At 37.4% G+C, this 21,595-nt stretch overlaps 1 pseudogene; it reads right to left on the bottom strand.

Moving 5' to 3' along the window:
* Positions 1–18,406: 18,406 nt before the first annotated feature.
* LOC134362179 (trans-acting T-cell-specific transcription factor GATA-3-like) lies at positions 18,407–19,635 on the bottom strand (annotated as a pseudogene).
* Between the last annotated feature and the right edge of the window lie 1,960 nt (positions 19,636–21,595).

The following is a 21,595-nucleotide window of genomic DNA, read 5'->3' as shown; positions in this document are numbered from 1 at the left end:
TGGCTTCATAAAATGAGTTTTGAAGAAAATTGAAAATTGGAAAAATTTGAGAGGTCTGGGGCTCCCTGTCAAGATGATGGAGTAGATGGCTCCTAGTGTCACTCTCTCCCACAAATTAACCAATTTGCAACTATTAAAAAGCAACAACAGGAGGCCCAAGATCTGTGCTGGAACAGGCAGGAGCCACTTGCTCTGGGCTCCCAGTGGAGGCCAGTGCCTGTCACCCAGAGAAACCTGAGAGTTGTGGGGCCTACATGCCCTGAGTCAGTCATGCCAGAAAAGGCAGGTACCACAGGACCTCCAGCCCAGGACAGTCTCCACCACTTAGAGTGGCCTGAGAGCCACTGGGCCCACATGCCCTGAGTCAGCCACACCAGAAAAGGCAGGTGCCATGGGATCTCCAGCTCAGGAGTGACCCCTGCCCAGAGAGGCCTGAGAGCTACCAGGCTCACATGCCTTGAGTCAGCTGCACTGGAAGAGGCAGGAACCTGGGGCCCCCAGTCCAGGCCAGTACCCACTGCACAGAGAGGCCTGAGACCTGCTGGGCCCACATGCCCTGAGTCAACTGTGCCAAAATAGGCAGGCAATGTGGGACACCCATCCCAGGCTAGTTCCCACTGCCCAGAATTGGCAGCCCCTTCAAGATCCAAACCAGACATCAGGGTGGAATGAGTGGACTGTGATACTTTCTGCCATAATGACTAAACACTAAAGAAAAGATACGTTTTTTTCAGAAATATGAAAAATCAAGAAAGTCCACCAAAGGAAAATAATTACTCTCAAGCCCTGGATTCTATAGAACAGACAGTCTTTGAAATGACTAACAAGGAATTTAGAGCAACAATTCTAAGGAAACCTAAGTGAGATACAAGAAAACTCAGTTAGACAACACAATGTAATGAAAAAAAGTATATACCAGATCTGAAAGAAGAAATGTACAAAGAAATCAACGCCATGAAAAAGAATGTAGTAGAGCTTTTGGAGCTGAAGGGTTCATTCAATGAAATAAAAAAACACAACAAAGAATCTAACCAAGAGGCTAGAACAAGAAGAAGAGAGAATTTCTGACCTTAAAGACAGGCTTTTTGAACTAACACAGGCAGATCAGAAAAAAAGAAAAAAAAAATTAAATTGACGAAAATCTAAGAGATAACAGACAACATTAAGTGCTCTGAATCATGGATTTTCCAAAATGGGAGGAAAAAGGAAAGGGCATTGAAAACATATTCAAAGAAATAGTAGCAGAAAAATTCCCAGGTATAGGGAAAGCCACATATCTTCAGATTCAGGAGGCCCAAAGATCCCCAAACATATTAAACCCAAAAAAGTCCTCTCCAAGACAAACTGGCAAACTGGCAAAACTCAAACACAAAGAGAGAATCTTAAAAGCAGTAAGAAAGAAGAAGCAAGTCACCTATAGTGGAGCCCCAATCAGAATAATGTCAGACTTTTCAACAGAAACCATAAAAGCCAGAAAAGAATGGGATGATATATTCAAAATACAAAAGGACAAAAGTTGCCAGCCAAGAAGTCTTTACCCAGCAAGGCTATCCTTCTGAAATGAAAGACAAATAGTATATTTCTCAGACAAACAAAAACTTTGGTAGTTCACTACCACATGACCAGGCTTTCAAGAAATTTTCAAGGAAGTACTGGGTTTGATACCTGAAAAACAACACCACTGCCATGAATACTCAAGAAAGAACAAAACCTGCCAGTAAAACAAAAATGCTAAAAATAAAGAAAAAAAATAGTTTATCTACCACCCCAAGAAACCAACAAATACAGAAGACAAACAGAAAACTAGAAAGAAAGGAACAAAAGGTACTTAAGACATCTAAACAAATATCAATAAAATGCCAGGAGTAAATCAACAACTTTCAATAATAACCCTAAATGTAAAGGGATTAAATTCCCCACCCAAAGGACACAGACTGACTGACTGGATTAAAAAGATGGACCCAACAATATGTTGCCTTCAAGAGACTCAACTCACCTGTAGAGACACACATAAACTAAGAGTGAAAGGATAGAAAAAGATTTACCATGTAAATAGAAGTGAAAAATGAGCTGGAGTAGCTATTCTTATATCTGATAAAATAGACTTTAAAGCAAATACCATAAAAGGAGATAAAGAAGGCCACTATATAATGATAAAAGGATCTATCCATCAAAAAGACATAACAATCATAACTATATACACACCCAATGTCGGAGAAGCTAGATTTATAAAGCAAACACTATTAGATCTAAAGAAAGAGATAGACACTAACACCATGATAGCAGGGGACCTGAACACCCCACTCTCATCATTGGACAGATCATCTAGGCAAAAATTCAATAGTGAAACATAAGATCTAAACAACACTTTAGACCAACTGGACTTGGCAGATATCTACAGAACATGTCATCCAACAACCTCAGAATATTCATTCTTGTCATCAGCACATGCAATATTCTCCAGGATAGACCACATGTTAGGTCACAAATCTAGCCTCAACAAATTCAAAAAAGTTGGAATTTTTCCATGCATTTTTTCCAATCAGAATGAATAAAAATTAGAAATCAATAACAAATCAAACTCTGGAAACTATATAAACACATGGAAATTAAACAACCTTCTACTTAGTGACATATGGGTCCAAGAAGAAATCCAACAGGAAATCAAAAAAATTCTTGATATTAATGAAAGTAATGACACATCATACCAAAACCTGTGGGATACTACAAAAGCAGTATTAAGGGGGAAATTTATCATGTTAAATCCTTACTTCAGAAGAATGGAAAGATGGCAAATAAATAACCTAACACTTCACCTTAATGATCTAGAAAAACAAGAAAAATTCAAACCCAAAGTTAGTAGACAGGAAGAAATAATTAAGATCAGAGCAGAAGTAAATTACAGAGAAAACCTAAAAACAATACAAAAGACCAATGAGACAAAAAGTTGTTTTTTTGAAAAGATAAATAAAATTGACAAACCTTTAGCATGGCTAACTAAGAAAAGAGGAGAGAAGACCCAAATAACACAAATTAGAGGTGAAAAAGGTGAAATACAAGGAATTATTAGAGACCACTATAAACAACTACATGCCAACAAATTTTAAAAACTGGAGGAAATGGATAAATATCTGGACACATACAATGTACCAAAACTGAGGCAAGAAGATATAGAAAATCTGAACAGACAAATAACAATAAAAGAGATTGAAGCTATTATCAGAAGGTTCCCAGCAAAGAAAAGCCCAGGACCGGACAGGTACACTGCAGAGTTCTACCATAACTTCAAAGAGGAAATGATACTAATTTTCTACAAACTATTCCAAAGGAACGAAACAAAGGCCATTCGCCCAAACTCATTCTATGAGGCAAACATCACCCTGATACCAAAACTAGACAAAGGTACATCAAAAATAGAAAACTACAGGCTGATATCCTTAATGAATATAGAAGCAAAAATCCTCAAAAAAATACCAGCTAACAGAACACAGTAACACCTACATAAAATTATCCACCTTGATCAAGTGGGATTCATCCTGGGTATGCAAAGTTGGTTCAACATATGCAAATCAGTAAATGTGATACACCACATCAATAAAAGCAAAGACAAACACCATATGATCATCTCTACAGATACTGAAAAAGCATTTGACAAAATTCAACATTCTTTCATGGTAAAGACTCTCTACAAGTTAGATATAGATGGAAAGCATCTCAATACAATTAGAGCCATATATGATAAGCCCACTGACAATATGATCCTGAATGGGGAAAAACTCAAAGTTTTTTCCTTAAAAACAGGGACTAGACAAGGATGCCCACTCTCACCACTCCTATTCCACACAGTGTTGGAATAGATGGAATGGAATCTATTCTGGATAGGAAAAGATGAAGTCAAACTGTCCCTGTTTGCAGATAATATGATCCTATACATTGAACAGCCTAAAGCCTCTACAAAAAGAAAAAAAAAACTCTTACAGTTGATAAATGATTTCAGCAAAGTTGCAGGATACAAAAATGACACACAAAAATCAGGAGCATTTCTATACTCCGACAGCGAACATGCTGAAAAAGAAATCAAGAAAGCTTGCCCATTTACAATAGCCACCCCAAAGTAAAATAATTAGGAATAAAGTTAACCAAGTATGTGAAATATCTGTATGAAAAGAACTACAAACCATTGTTGAGAGAAATTAAAGAGAGCACACGAAGATGGAAAGATATCCCATGGTCTTGGGTCAGAAGAATTAACATCGTGAAAATGTCTATATTACCCAAAGTAATCTACAGATTCAATGAAATCTCCACCAAAATTCCAAAGACATTTTTCTCAGAAATTGAAAAAAAACTATCCAGACATTTATATGGAATAACAAAAGACCATCCATAGCCAAAGCAATCCTGAGCAAAAAAATAAAGCACAAGGAATAACACTACCTGATTTTAAACTATATTACAAAGTTATAATAACCAAAACAGCATGGTAGTGGCATAAAAACAGACACACAGATCAATGGAATAGAATAGAGAGCCTATAAATCAACCCATACACCTACAGCCCTCTGATCTTTGACAAAGGCAGCAAATCTACACACTGGGGAAGAGACTGCCTCTTCAGCAAATGGTTTTGGAAAAATTGGATATACATATGTAGGAGAATGAAACTAGCCCCATGCCTCTCACCATATACCAAATCAACTCAAAATGATTAAAGAATTAAATATACATCTTGAAACAATAAAACTCCTTAAAGAAAACATAGGGGAAACACTCCAGTAAGTAGGAGTGGGTACAGGCTTCATGAATATGACCTCAAAAGCACAGGCAACCAAAGGAAAAATAAACAAATGTGATTATATCAAACTAAAAAGCTTCTGCACAGCAAAAGAAACAATCACCAGAGTGAAAAGACAACCAACAGAGTGGGAGAAAATACTTGCAAAATATACATCTGACAAAGGATTAATATCTAGAATACATAAGAAACTCAAACAACTTTACAGCAAAAAACAAATAACCCAATTAAAAAATGGGCAAAGGAGCTGAATAGGCATTTCTTGAAGGAAGATATACAAATGGCCAAAAGACACATGAAAAAATGCTCAATATCACTCAGCATTCAGGAAATGCAAATCGAGAGATACCATCTCACTCACTCAGGATGGCTAATGTCCAAAAGACTGAAAATTATAAGTGCTAGAGAGGTTGCAGACACAAAGGAACTCTCATACACTGTGAGTGGGACTGCAAAATTTTGCAGCCTTTATGGAAAATGGTATGGAGGTTCCTCAAACAATTACAGATAGATCTACCACATGGCCCAGCTATTCCACTAATGGGAATATACCCAGAGGAATGGAAATCATCATGCTTAAGGGATACCTGTACTCCAATGTTTATTGCAGCTCTATTTACAATAGCCAAGAGTTGGAACCAGCCCAAATGTCCATCATCTGATGAGTGGATATGGAAATGTGGTATATCTACACAGTGGAATACTACTCTGCTATAAAAAAGAAGGAAATACTACCATTAACATCAACATGGATGGACTTAGAGAAAATTATATTTGGTGAAACAAGTCAGGCACAGAAAGAGAAATACCACATGTTCTCACGTATTTGCAGGAGATATAAAGAAATAAATAAACACACCAACAAATAAAGGGTTGGGGGTGGAAGAAGACACAAAAATCACAACAATTCCTTGAACTTGTTAAGAGACTGAATAGATATGAGTAGGGCAGGGAGGGGAGAGCGGGAGGGGTGAATAGGAATGAGTAAAAGGACATGAAAATCAACTACAACATATATTGAGAAGTTACATTTAAAAAATTTGAGAGGTCTAACATTAATTTTCCTTAAACATCTGATAGCAATGAAGCCATCAGCTTTGTTCTTTTCTTTGTTGAGAGGTTTTTGATTACTGATTTTATCTTACTAATATTAGTTTGTTCAGATTTTCTATTTTTTCATAATTCAGTTTTTCAGTTGTATATTCCTAGGAGTTTGTCTATTTCTACTAGGATACCTAATATATTGGCATGTAATTGCTCATAGTAGTCTTTTTATCTTTTGTATTTCTGTAGTGTCAGTCATAATGTCTCTTTTTAAACTTATAATTCCTTTTCTTTAGTTAATCTAGCTAAAGTTTTGTTAACTTTATCTTTTTTTTTTTTTTTTTTTTTTTTGTCGTTTTTCATGACCGGCACTCAGCCAGTGAGTGCACTGGTCATTCCTATATAGGATCCGAACCGGCCGTGGGAGCGTCACCACGCTCCCAGCGCCACACTCTACCGAGTGCGCCACGGGCCCGGCCCAACTTTATCTTTTTTAAAAAATCTTTTAGTTTCACTAATTCATTTTTTTTTAATTTTTTATTTCATTTATTTCTACTCTAATATTTACTATTTCCTTCCTTCTGCTGACTTTGGGTTTAGATTTTTCTTCCTTTACTAGTTTCTTGAGATATAATGTTTGGCTGTTTTTGAGGTGTTTTTCCTTAATATAGGCATTGGTTGCTATAAATGTTTCTCTTAGAATTGTTCAAACATAAATTTTCTCTTAGAATTGTTCAAACATAAATTTTAGTATGTTTTGTTTTCATTTTCATTTGTCCCATGATATTTTTTTATTTTCTTTGTTATGTCTCTTCTGAATCATTGGCTTTTCAGGAGTGTGTTGTTTGACTTTCACATACATGTGAATTTTTAGTTTTCCTCCAGTCATTAATTTCTAGTTTTATACCACTGTGATTGGAAAAAAATACCTGATGTAATTTTAATCTTCTTAAATTTGTTAAGATGCGTTTTTTTGTGCCTAACACATGATCTATAGTAGAAAATGTTTCTTGTGCTCTTGAAAATAAATATTTGTTCTGCTACTTTTGGATGGAGTGTTCTGTATAAGTGTTAGGTCCCTTTGGTCTGAAGTGTAGTTCAAGTTCAATGTTTATTTATTAATTTTCTTTCTGGAAAATCTATTTGTTGTTGAAAGTGGGGGTATGAAGTCCTCTACTATTGCTGTGTTGATGAGTTTTTTTCCTTCAGTCCTTGTAATATTTGTGTAATGCTTACATATTTAGGTGCTTCAACACGGGGTGCATATATATTTACAATTGTTGTATCCTCTGAACGAATTGACTCCTTATGATTATAAAATGGACTTTTTTGGCTCTTGTGACAATTTTGGACCATACATTTTATTATGTGATGTAAGTATATCTACCTCTCCATTCTTTTGGTTTCCATTTGCATGAAATACCTTTCCATCTTTTCACTTTCAGCCTATGCATGTTATTAAAGCTGAGGTGAGTCTCTTGCAAGCAGCACATAGTTGGGTCTTGTTTATTTATTTTTTAATCCATTCTCCCACTCTATGTCTTTTGATTGGAGAATTTAAACTATTTACATTTAAAGTAATTATTGATAGGTATAAACTTGCTACTGCCATTTTGTTAATTTTGTTCTGGCTGTTTTGTAGTTCCTTTGTACCTTTCTTTCTCTTTTGCAGTCTTCCTTTGTGATCAATAATTTTATTTAGTGGTATGCATTGATTCCTTACTTTTTATCTTTTCCACATGAATTATAGTTTCTCCCTGTGTCATTATCATGAGGCTTACACAAAATATGGTATAGTTATAGCAGTCTATTTTAAGCTGATAACAACAACCTCAATTGCATACAAAAATGTATCTTTTCTTTACCTCCCCTCAAAAAAACAGTTTAGGGTTTTTGGGGGGAGGGAGTTTAAAGTCAACTTGTATATTTTTACTATGGATATACATTAACAAATTATTTTAGCAATTTAGCTATGGTTATTTTTAATAATTTTGTCTCAACCTCTTTACTAGAGTTAAAAATGATTTATGAATCACTATTACAGTAGAGGAGCATTCTAAATTTGACTATATACTTACTTTTCTCAGTGATTTTTATATTTTCATTTGTGTCTTTTCCTTTCAGCTTGAAGGAGTCTCTAGAATTTCTTGTAAGGTGGTCTCATGGAAAAAAAAAACTCCCTCAGTATTTGTTTGTCTAGGAAAGTCTTTATCTCTCCTTTATTTCTGAATGACAGTTTTGCCCAGTAAAGTATTTTGGTTGGCCATTATTTTATTTTAGCACTTTGAATATATCATTCCATTTTTCTGGCCCACAAGGCTTTTGCTAAGAAATCTGCTGAGAGCTTTATGGAATTTCCCTTATATGTAATGAATCTCTTTTCTCTTGCTTCTTTGAAAATTTCCTTTTCTTTGATTTTCAAAAATTTTATTGTAATGTTTCTCAGTTAAGACCTCTGGGTTAATCTGTTTGGGTTTTTTTGAGTATCATGTATCTTGATGTTCATATCTTTCCTTTGGTTTTGGAAATTTTTAGCCATTATTTCTTTAAATAAGTTTCGTGTTTCTTTCTCTTTCTCTTTTTCTTCTTGTATTTCCATCATGTGTATCTTCACTGCTTGATGGTATCCCACAAATCTTACAGGCTTCTACACTCTTTTTCATTCTTTTTCTTCTCCTTTCTCTAACTGGGTAATTTCAAATGACCTGACTTTGAGTTAGCACATTCTTACTTTTGTTTGATCAAGTCTGGTGTTGATACCTTGTATTGCATTTTTTTTTTTTTTTTTCATTTCAATCACTATTTTCTTCAGCTACAGAAATTCCGTTTGGTTGTTTTTTATAATTTCTATGTCTTTGCTGACCTCATTTTGTTCATGTGTTGTTTTCTCAATTTTATCATGTTTTCTGTCTGTGTTCGCTTGTAATTTACTGAGATTTCTTAAAATATATATTTTGAATTCATTGGCAATTCATAGATCTCCATTTTTTGGAATTTGTTACTGGAAAATTATGGTTTTCTTTTGATGGTGTTTGTTTCCTCAATTTTTTGTTTTTCTTGTCTTACATTAATGTCTGCATATTTGATGAAGCAGTCATCTGCTCCAGAGTTTACAAACTGACTTCAGTGGGGAAATACCTTCATCTAGGCATGGGTGTGAGGACATTGGCTGGATGGGGTGAAGCAGCTTCAAAGACAGTAGAAAAGCATAGTCTCTGTGCATCTCCATCAGTTGACATTATCATCAATGAAGATTTTAGAGGTCCTTAGTATCCAAGGCTGTGGGTGTCCATATTGGTGATGAAGGCTGATGGGTCCTCACTAGTGAAGGTTTCTAGAGTCCTCTTTATCTCTTTTTCTTCATTGGGGGAAGTCATGACCAAGGTGATTCCTCTTGGTATTGGGTTTGGTTCACAGGCATCCTGATGGTTGCCATGGCACTGGTGCCTGGGGTGCAGGCACCTTCCCCCTATGATAGTGTTGGTGTCAGTGTGCAAAGCACAGGTGCTTGTGGAATAGCTGGAGAGCTAGGGTCTGGAACACTGTGTATGCAGAGCTATACTGGCTTTGGTGTACAGGGTACAGGGCACAGGCGCTCTTGAAGAAGTGGTAGCTCTTATGTCCTAAGCCCTGGCACATGTGGAGCTATTGTGAAAGTAGGTTCCACAATACCGATGTGTGTGGAGTGACCATGGCTCCAAGGTCTGGGATGTGGACACGTCCACTGCAGCAGTGGTTGTGGTGTCCTAGTCTCAGGAGCGTATGGGGTGACCATAGAGCTGGGATCTAAAGTACAGGTATGTGGAGTCATTAAATTATATTTAATAACACAGTGAACTCAAAAGATATCATTGTCCTTTCAGGAATTCCTAGTTCAGCAGAACTTTCATACGAACAACACTAATAATTCCTCAAGTTCCTTTGATCTAAACTATTCAATATATATTTTTACTCTAAAGCAATCATTTTGGTAAGGTATGTAACATTAGTCTATTATAATAGCAAAAATATTAGGAAGGCTTTAATTAAAATGTAAAGATAATAAATCTAAAATAACACAAGAATAGTTTTTCCTCACACTTTGAGATCTGTAAGAATTTGTTTATTGTTCAGTTTAATATTTAGTAACTCTAACTACCATTTTTTTCTATTGCAGTGAGAAAAGCATTTCAAAAGTATTTTTTAAAGTACCATTGTGTCTTTGTATATTACTGAGAACCACTGTCATGCAAATTCTACTAATAAAAACAAATGAGGCTTAAGGTATTTTCTATCATAAAAGAAAAGACACAGATGATCTTATTTATCTAGTTATCACCATGTCCTAGGTTATAATATGATAAAGCAAGAATGAATTCCCATTAACAAGGCACTATCGTTCAGGAAATACCCACAATTTACACTGAAGTAGTGAAATACTGAAACTGCTATGACATAGCATATGATTGTTCCTTTCAGTTTTCTTGAAGTATGTTTTGTTGATAATAGGTGATATTATGTTCCTCCTAAGAAAAAAGCTGAGTTAGTAAAAAATGATGGATGAAGACTTCAGGAAAAATTTCAGTAAATAATTCCATATGGCTCTTATTTTTTTTAATTTTTAGGAACACTTTATGATTCTTGAAACCCATTTTCATAGTAAAAAAATAATAACCAAGAACAAAAAATATAAACATAACATAAAAATTTATTTTATCCTAAGGCAATAAAAACTGTGAATATGATTGAACATATTAGTGAACACTCTTTCTCATATGATATAGTAAATAAATAAATATAAATTTAATAACTGAAGTTATTTGTACATTGTTGGTAATCCTTTTTTATCTATTATACATTATTAAATTAGACAAATCAATAAATACAGTTCTTAAATATGGTTTTCAATGTCTGAATTGTAGTTTATTCTATAAATATACCACAAGTTTATAAATTAGTCCTCTATTATTGGTCATTTAGGCTGGTCACAATTTTCACCATTATGTAAATGTTGTGTAATTAAATACTGACACTAATTCTTACCTTCCACCAGTATAAATTCCCAGAATTTTAATTGCCTTATGCATATTTTAAAGCTTCTGATAATTTTAAGTTCATTACTCTTCTTAAGCATAAACCTAATAAATTTGGGTTCTATTCCTGGAATACAGGTAGAAATTAATCATGTGGACACAAATGTAACATCTTTGGAATTTCTTTTCTTCCCTTGAGAGTGCTCCTGGACATTTTACATACTGAGAAGAGCTGTGCATTCAGTTATTACATCATCTGTTTATTGAATTCCTGTTACATGCAAAGTACCTGATAAGTACTGAGGAACCAGCAGCAAACATAATTTTTTTAAACTGAGTCATGGCCTTCTTAGAGCTTACAGTCCAATGCAGAATATAAAGAAATAAATAGGAACTGCAATAAGTAGTGTTTCTTAACATATGATGTGTAGTTAGGATGTTGCCCCAAAGACAGATCAGAATCATCCACAAGGTCGTTCCAAATCTAATATTCAACTTCAAAGAGAGTACGGAGCCCCAGTCAAGAAACTCTACGTCAATAAGGTAATTAATGAGACGAGGGTCTTTCACATTTAGCAAGGAAGAAAAAAGTGGTGAGCATCACTGAGATATGGATTTCAGCATTATATTGGATAGAGAAGAGACACTAGATTGGCTTTGAAGACTGAAAGAATGCATCCCAGAAGAAGTGTTAAAGATGATACATGAAAAATAAAAATAAGCAGGAGTGAGTTAGTTGAAAGCATTAAAGGCAGTGAAGGAAGGACGTCCAGAGTATTCTGGGAAAAATCAGAGGCAAGTATAAATGCTGAGAGTGACAAATAGCATATTATAGGAAAAGGAAATCATTCAGAATCGCAGGACTGCTGAGTTCAAAGGTGTCTGCTGGGGCAGAAATAAAGTTAGAAAGGTAAGAGGGGATAGAAACATGAAGGAATTTACAAACCATCTTAACTAGATTTTACTTTAGAGCTTTGGTAATTCATTGGTATTAAGCAAGGGAATGGCATGATCAGATGTGAATTTTATGAAGATCATTTGTAAAATGGTGCAGAAGACAAGTTGGAGCAGGACCAACTTAGAAGCAGGGAGGTAAATCTCAAATAGGCTGCAAGAGATGACAATAGTGTGACGTATGGTGATATCAATGGGGAAAAAGGCAGGGACTGATCTACCTAGTGATAAAATTGACAGGACTCTGTGATTTCTGGAACAGGGAGTGTGGGATGAGAAAGAGCAAAGAAAGAGCCCGAGAAATCTGGTTGAGCAGCTGGGGGGCCAGGATGCCACTCAGTGAGATAGAGAACATTTGCAGAAAAGCCAGTGTAGAGTGGGAGTGGAGAGATACACTCAACTGGACAAGTTGGAAATGAGTTACTCATAAGATAACCATGGAATGCTTGAACAAGCAGATGAGTCTGAAGTTTAGAAAAAAGCAATGGGTGGAGAGAGAGATTGTGGTGTTGGAGTTAATAATACATGTAGTAATCAAAGCCAACAGAGTATATAATTACTCCGAGAGAATGTAAAGAATGTGAAAAGAATAGAGGTTAGGTTAAAACCTGCAAAGATACCAATACATAAAGGGCATAAGATTGCTGCAAAGAATCATGAGCTGGAGTAATCAAAGAAATAAGAAAGACAAAAACAAAAACAAAACAAAACAGGAAGAGGGCAGGTCAGGTAAACGAAAAGAGGAATATTATTAAACCCATTTAATAAAGCTTGTGGAAAAGGTCAGAAATTTCTAAAAAATTATTTAAAATATTAGTTGGCCTATCGAACAGGTACAACAAGATGCAAAGGTCCCTGGTTCCTTCAGTACAGTTAAGTCTTTTACATATAAAGAATACTCTTCAACTAATAAAACTAAGAGCAACTTATAAAATATTTATAATCTTTGATGTACTTGCCACAAAGTGGAAAATATAACCCTAGTGAGAAGTACCTACTGAGTTCAAATCAATCACACAAATACTAAGTAAGTTCCATAAGGGCAAAAATGATATGAGTCACAAATAGTAAAGAAGTTGAGCCAGGAACAGTAAATCAACTTGGCACACGGGTGACTGAATTTAAGAAAAGCCTCAGAGTAAAGATTCTCTGTTTGTGTAAATATAGTAAAGTTTCTGCTTTGTGTTTCTGTGTCACAAGAAAGTACTTGACAACTTTCATCCAAATGTTAGAGGATGTGTTTAGAATGACTTGACTTAAAATATAAAGTGGCAGAGATCAAATTCACGTGAAGCAGGTGCCTCTGAGAAGAGACTGGCAGTCAGCTCCCAGGGTAGTCGTAGGTGTAGATTCTGACTGAGCTACGTCTCTCCAACCACTCACAACTCTGACAGTAGAGCTCAGCAGGAGAAACCAAAGGAATTGACTGATTTATTAATTAATGGTTAATGAATCTGCTTAGCAGTACAGAGCTGGACAGCTAGGGCTGATAATGGAAAGTCATCCTAGGCTGAAGTTATGCTCTGTGAATAACGTGGTGAATAAAACATGTATTATCTTTCAAAAAACTGATAAATATGGGTATCATTAATGTTTAACTTTTGATATGCTGTTCATTATTGTCTCTGAAACAGAATTAGAGAAATGTTTTCTCTTCTCTACCTGTTGACTGAAAACTGTTAGCATCCAAAGTTCATTTCGTTGAACTTTCTGCTCAAATTTCTGGGTTTCTTCTCCTAAGGGAATTTTTTTACTGGCAGCTCCTTTCAGCAATGGGTTTTGTCAGTTTGTTTCTTTGTCTATTCCAAAAATGCACTCAAAAGAATCTACATACTAGTTTTCTTTGGCAGCAGAAGATCCATACCAAACCTTTTATAATCCTATCAATCCTTTCTTTTACCTACTCTATTTTTTTTTACCTTCTAAGAAGTCATTGATTTTTCCCATTGTAAGTTTCAAAGAAACTTGAGAACAATAACTGAATTAACAATGTGCCCTAGGTATGTGTTTGTCTTGGAGACTTCTGAAATAAATATTCTTTTTATGACACAGACTCTCCCACACCGTAAGGTAAAATTGAACAAATAATCCAGTAGCTTTGCTATGTGTGGGATAGTGGCCACTCATTAATACACTGGGATGTCTGTGCTTCGACACACAAAGCTCTGTTTAAACTTGGCTTTGCTCAACCTAAGCCATGCTTAATAAGTTCTGTTGGTACCTTTCGTTTGCTGTTCTCTATTCCAGCAAGACTTTGTCAATCAGGTCTTATCTGAAGTGTCTTCTCTTCAAGCACATGCAATTCAAATGACTCCTCTTCTCTGGTCACTCTCTTTCCCATAATCCTATTATGGGAAAGAGCTTTATTTAATTTTATTTTATTTGCACTTAACACAAGTTTGGAATTATCTTTTTTCAGTTTGTTAGCTTTTTTTCTCCCATTGATCTTTCTTCAAAACAATGTGAGTTCTCTGAAAGAAAACATCTTGATTAACTTATTTGCCATGTGCCCCAAGCATTTACAACACAGCCTGGTTGCACTGAATTAGTAGACAAATATCTGGTGAATGAGTAAATAAATAAATCAACGAGAAACGGTGTAATTATTGAGTATCATTGCCTTAATTTTTCTGGCCTAATTCATTTATTCAGTTGGTTATCGAGAAACATTTATGAAGTGGCTTCTTGACATTACTCATTGTGATGGGGATAGAAATATCACTGAGTAAGATATGGCATCCATCAGAGGATCTGGCTCTTAGTCTACTGAGAGAGACAAATATGTACTTTTGAGCAAAAAAATTGAAGCATGAGTTTAGCAGGGGAGACAGCATTTCAGGCAGAAGCAAGGCAGATATTTCAAACATGTAGCCTGCTGTGCCTAGTACATGAGTGCCTTATCTGGGGCAACTTTTAGGGAAGAATCTTATTAGGTGGGAAGACATGAGCCCTAAAAGTATGATTGGAGGCAGATGATAAAGCATATTTTAACTTTGTCCTACAGTCAAGGGAAAGCCATAATAAGGTGGTGACATATTCAGTTCAACTATTATAACTTTCAAACTGTAAAATGAGATTATGTGAAATTGCTTTGAAACAGAAAGTGCTGTATAGAATACAAGCACACAGAAGCACGTCATCATTTGAAGATGACTCTTTTATGGTATTTAATTTTCTCGGTTTCTAATTACATCACCTGTCCTATCTCTGTGATGTTATTTTGCTCCACTTTTAAGGAGTGCAGCATTGTTTGCACATGGACAAGAACAAAAACTTCCCTGCTATGATCCCCTCTTTTCACCTATGCTCATTTGTAAGGAGAAAAGCTTAGAGATCAGAAGGAAAACACGTATGTATTATGCCATCCCAGATAGTTCAAGCAGGGTCATTTTAAGTTAATAAAGGGATATAAATCTGGTTTAAAATACAAGCAGATCAAGAAGGATTACTTCACAAGAAATAGGGTAAGGACATGCTACTGGAAAAAATTCCATCCTTCAAGTACAATCAAGTCCTATTATCTTCAAGCCTCAGATCGCAACCCATTAGAGCACCAAATAGTATGCTATGACCAATCTCTGATCCACTTTTACATACAAACACATTCATTTCAGCCTCATAGCTTCGAAGTCTTAACTCATTCCAGCATCAACTCAAAAAAGTCCACAGTCCCATCTTTGAAATTAAAACAAGTTATTTACTTCCAAGATACAACAGTGGGACAGGCATAAGACAGAAAGTCTCATTCCAGAACAGAGAAATGAGCCAAAAGGAAGCAGTAGCAGGTCCCGAACATGTGCAAAACCCAGCAGGGCAAGCAGGCATCAAATCGCAAAGCTGAAAAATAATCTCTCTTGACTCCATGTTCAGCATCTTCTGCACACTAGTGTGGAGGTTCAACCTCCAAGTCCTCAGGCAGCCCCACCTCTATGGGTTTCCTGAGCTCAGCCCATACTTCAACTCTCCCAGGCTTAGGTTGCACATTATAGCTCTACAGTTCTGAGGTCTCATTGGTGGTCCTGCTGCCGTGGTTCCACTAGGCATGGCTCAACTCACTAGGTGGAGTTTCTGTGCAATAATTCCGACTCCACATTTCTGCTCGGCATTGCTCTAGTGAAAGCTCTATGAAGTGACTCTTACTCTGGGACAAGATCTCTTCATGGGTCCCCAGGCTTGTCCATACATCCTCTTAAATCACATAAGCATATTAAAAAATGCAATATTATATAAAGGAATACAATATTTTCTATTCCTTAGAATAGAAATATTAAAATACTTAATATTGAATATTAAAATACTTAAAAGTTAAGTACTTTGGGGTTGTATACTGGGGTATAGTTAGATTTCTTGTCATCTGTTTGAGTCATTTGGGGGTTGCTTGTAAGCTTTGTTACAGCTGAATCAGAATGGCATTTAGTTTAATGGTAATTTTTCCCCATTACTGAGAAAATTTCTTTGGAGGACTCTGTTTGATGTTGCTTTGCCTCACATGGACTTGTCACCTCTGTTCCCTTGGGTGACAGAGCCACAAAACGATTACTCAAAGCCATCTCTTCCGAGCAGTGAGGGACCCCAAATGGGTTAATCTCCCAGAACCCTCAAGAGAGAGACATTCCTTCTTTGGGGAAATTAAACATGAATTGGGGTTCTCGCCCCACATTTATTCTCCAGATCAGGAAGTTACAGGAAAATTACAGGGGTTATGGCCAATTATAGTTTAACAGTAGAGGCTGGTAACATTCAGTAAAACAAGCAAAGTGACATTCCATAATGCAATTTGCAAAAGGTTAAGTTGATCCACCAGCAAAAGCTTGATCTTAGCAAACATTCTCTTTCCTTACAGCAGCTTCCCAGTATCTTTACATATCAATCAGTAACTTGTCTGTCCTTGAGCCAGCAACCTTGCTGTGCTACAATTCTTTATCTTACAACAGAGACTTTAGCCTGGGGAAAATTTCCTGTCTTTTGCAAGGTTAACATTTGTATATGTACTTTCAAGAAGTTAGGCTAAACCTGAAACTGCAGGGCTTTGGAGGCCCTGTGAAATACATTTGCTTTATAAATATTGGTATATTTCACAGTTTGATGTTCTTTCAATTAGATTGTTTATTGTGGTTTTGCGAACTCTTGGCATTATTATACCATGCTTTTTTGTTGGTTCTTTCTTCATCTTGGGTAATTTCTCTACATGCACGTGCAGACCTGTGCTCAGCAGAAGTCTCGAGGAGACCCTTCTACAGATCTCAGAGTTCTCTTTCTTTCTGGCTGTCTTTGCACCAATGCCCTGCCCTGAACTCTAATGTTTTCCTCCTCAATTTGGCACACCTCTAGACTCTTTGTCCCCACTCCTGTCTTTGTAACTTTGAGACTTTCCCCAGGCATTGATCTGGCACTGTCATGAGTCACTTCATTTGTTTTCCTTTTCTCAGGGATCACTGTCTTGTGCTGCCTTTTGCCCACAATCTGCAGCTGATTTTAGCTGAGAGGGTTAACCTGTCCTGGGAGCCAGAAGTGAAAATCCTTCTTTAATTATTAAAGGAATTTAGAAAGGCCATTTATTTTTTATGTGAGGATTATTATAAATAATGATATATGACAAATAATTATATAGTAATCCAGCAACTATGTCAAAACTTCTTACCGGTTTTAGTAGTTTATCTGTATAGTTTCTCGGGTTATATATTTAGAATATTATTATTATTATTATTATTATTATTGTTATTATTATTATTGTTATTATTTTTAGGCCAACTGATTACAATCTAGTTTATTCAACCAAAAATTGATAGAGAAGGAAAATATTAAAACAGAACAACAAAAAAAGCAGTTCTTAACACTAGCACTAAATAAATTTGTACAATTCAGTCTGTATAGTATGATAAAATAATTCTACATCTTTTCTTATTTTGGTGCTTTGAATTATAAATACAAACAACAATTATAGGGGCTTGTTCACAAAGCATGTAGGCCCAGGAAAAGGCTCTCAGAAACCCTTTACAGCAATCATGAGCATCAGCACTGACTGCTTGAAACTGATATTTCCTTTGCAAAGACCCACAGCTTTGAATAAATGATTTGCCTATGACTTTTTTTTTTCTCTTTTCTTTTAACTTTTAATGCATCAAACAACTGTGGCCAGTGAAAGGAAACAAAACTGGAGATTCATCCATTTGAATATCAGACCTATTTTCTTGTTAATCTCCACACTTTATTTCCCCCATAGTCCTTAAAAGTCTTGGCGCCCTTCGTGCCTTTCTTACAGCTACCCAGATGCAATAAAGTCTTCCTCAAATGTACCGTGTTTCTTACGATATAAGTTATATGCAATGTTCAACTTTTTTTTTTTCTCACAGCACTAGAGACCCTGTTAAATAGGGAATATGAGTCTGAATGGCTTATTCACAAATTGGATCCAGATTCGGTGGTTGGAACACAGACACCACAGTGAGCTCCTCTGCAAAAGTGGCAAACATCATTTTGCTTTCTGCCTTCAAAGACATATATCCATCACTTTAGGCTTCATGATACTGCTCCTGCAAAAAAGCAAGTAGAGAGGTTAGCGGGACTCACACACGGAGCCCTGCACCCATTGCGTGAGGTTCTAACCCATGGCAGTGACCATGCTGGAAAGATGGTGAGGTCCAAAGGAGAGGCTGGACAGCGGGTGCATCGGCGTGGGCACCGTCAGCATGTGGCTGGAGTGGCTGAAGGGCGAGATGTGGCTCAGGGAGGTCGTGTGTCTGGACAGGGCCTCCGGGTTGAACGAACTGCTCTTGGGGAAGTCCTCCAGCGCCTCATGCACCTTCTCGCATTTTTTGGATTTGCTAGACATTTTTCGGTTTCTGGTCTGGATGCCTTCCTTTTTCATAGTCAGGGGTCTGTTAATATTGTGCAGCTTGTAGTAGAGCCCACAGGCGTTGCAGACGGGGTCCCCACTGACATTTCCAGAGAGTGGTGGTGGTGGCCTGACAGTTTGCACAGGACGTTCCGGCTCTCCTTGCTGCCCACAGCCTTCGCTGTGCTTAATCAGGGGCCTGCTCTGTCCATTCATTTTGTGGTAGAGTCCGCATGTGTCGCGAAGGTGGTGGCCGGTACCATCTCGCCGCCAGAGTGGGGTCGAGGTCGCCCCGCAGTTCACACACTCCCTGCCTTTGCGGGATCGCGCCTTGGGCCTCGACTTACCCCCGAAACCGGCGGGGGAGCCCCCAGCAGGCTGCTGGGGGGGGGAAGCGTCCGGAGCCGCGTTCGGGCACATAGGGCGGGTAGGTGGCGACGGGGTGGTGGGCTGACGACGAGGCGGCTCCAGGGTGGTCATGCTGCCGCGGGAGTGCGACGACTCAAGCTTCGTGTCGGGCACTGGCGCCTGGCACTTGATGCACTCGTCCTGGGGGGCCGAGCCGGCCGAGCCCAGGGTGGACAGTGCCCGGTCCGGGGAGGCGTCCTTCGGCGGGGTGGGTGGGAAGGTGAAGAGGTGCGGGCTGGCATGGCCCCCGACAGGGAGGAGGACAAGGCTGGGGGGACACCGACAGGGGACCCGGGGAGCCGTGCTGGATGGACGTCTTGGGGACAGGGCCGAGATCCGTGCAGCAGAGGGGGCGGCACACCTGGCTCCCGTGCTGGGCCGGAGGGGACCTCTGCATGGTGGCCCTGAGCGAGTCTCCGTAATACGACGGGATGTTAAAAAGTGCATCCACCTCTTCCGGCACGGGGTACTGCGCCGGGTCCATGTAGGGGTGGCCGAGGCCCGGGTGCTGCGTGCCCGGGTGCTGCCCGTTGAGGACCGCGGGGTGGTGGTGGCACCCAGTGCGGCAGGTCCGCTGTCACCTCCATGGCCTCGGCTGCACTGGTGCCAGAACCCGCGCACAGAGGGGGATGGTCGGCCTGGGCGGTCGGGAGGCTCCTGCCGTCGGAGGGCGGGAGGTCGTTCAGTGACTTGTTTTCAGTGGGGGATGGGAAGGCTGGGAAGGAAAGGTGAGCAAATGACAGGGTTTTTAAAAAATTCTTTGAGGGGTAGTGTAGCAAAGAGAAGAAGGGGGGAAATCCATAAACTAGGTATGGCAGGATAAAAGGGGACCAATATTGTCAAAGAGGGGGGCGAGGACGCTGCAGTTCTGCAAATGAGGCTTCTCTGCACCGGGGTTCCTCAGCGGCTCTGTCCTCGGTCACCTGAGCAGCGAGGAGCAGAGAGGAGGGGCCGGGGGCGTGTGACCTGCCCGGTCGGATGCGTGGCTCGCTCTCTAGAATATTACATTGCATATGAATACTGTCAGTTTTGTCTCTTCCTTAACGATTCCTTTAAATATTTCTTTTCATTTTAAATTTTTTCTTGTAAATTAGACAATTTTACTAAATGAGAAAATGACACATAAAATGCTTTAAAAGGAATGAAATTAGAAAAAAAGATGTATGCATTTTAAAGCAAGTGTATATATATATGTATATATATATATATACATACAAGCAGTATGTATATATATATATATGTATATATATACATACTGTGCTGAAAACCAAGTATATCTTGCAGTAATACAATGACAATTCATAAAATATAAGTTAACGGGATCCTCATTTTAACATTTTCGAAGATATTAGGTCAAGAATTTCACATCCATGACAGCACATATAGAAGAGCATTACAAGTCTGATGTCCATCCCTATGAAGCGTAGAAATTTGATATTGCTCAATAAAAGCTTTAATACACACATCCAACAGTGTTACATCCAAAGAATTACAAATTTGTGTTTGGTATTTATCCTTGTAAAATCTTTATGTTTGCACGTACCTCCAGTAAAATGTTTAACAGAAGGAAACAGCAAATATCCCGGGTGTTGTTCATATGCTTAATGGGAATGCTTTTTCTAACTCATCACCTTTAAGTATGATGTATGGTAAAGTTTTTACTGGAAACTTATTCAGGGAACAAAAATTCCTTTCTATTTTTACTTTGAAAATGGCTTTGTTTATTTTTTTGTTTGTTTATTTTTCAGCGTGAAACCATTGAATTTTTTAAAAATAAATTTGATTTTATAAAAATAGTATTTTGTTTACTTATTTTAATATGTAAATGTGTTCTATTATATTATCTTGTGATTTGTAAAATCTTTGCATTTCTGAGATGAACACTTCTTACCATGATTCTTTTTCATTATGATGATAATTTTAATTTGCTAATAGCTTATTGAAGTTTTTTGCATTTACATTGCAAAAGTGAGATTGGGTATCTAATTTCCTGTCTTATAATTGACTAGTTTCAGTATAATTTATATTCTTTTTAAAGATGTGAGTAGTTTTCCATTCTCTTCTATCCTTTGATAAATATACATTTATGATTGTTTTGTCTTCCTGGTGTATTGCACTTTTATCATTATGAAATGTCCCTCTTTATCTGTTAATATTCTTTGCCTTGAAGTCTATATATCTTACTATAGATGCTCCAGTATTCTTATGTGTACTGTTTGCATGGTAGATATAATTATTGTCAACCAAAACCTATTTATTTATTTGTTTGTTTGTTTGTTTGTTTGTTTGTTTATTAATTTAATGTGTTTCCCTTTCAGATAGCATACAACTGGGTCTTGCTTCTTCATTCATTCTAATAATTTCTGCTTTTTAATTGAAGTGATAGGTAATCTAATGCAATTATTAATATGGTTGGATTTCTGTCTACTATGTTTCTATTACATGTTGTTTTTGAGTTCTTTGATTTTTGTTCCTCTATTTCTCCTCTTTTGCCTTCTTCTGTAATATATAAATATTTTTTTAGAATTTAATTGTATTTTACCTATT

The sequence above is a fragment of the Cynocephalus volans genome, chromosome 13, assembly GCF_027409185.1.
Source record: "Cynocephalus volans isolate mCynVol1 chromosome 13, mCynVol1.pri, whole genome shotgun sequence".
Lineage (NCBI taxonomy): Eukaryota > Metazoa > Chordata > Mammalia > Dermoptera > Cynocephalidae > Cynocephalus > Cynocephalus volans.
Note: the sequence above shows the minus strand (reverse complement) of the source record. Positions and strands in the feature narration are given on the sequence as shown.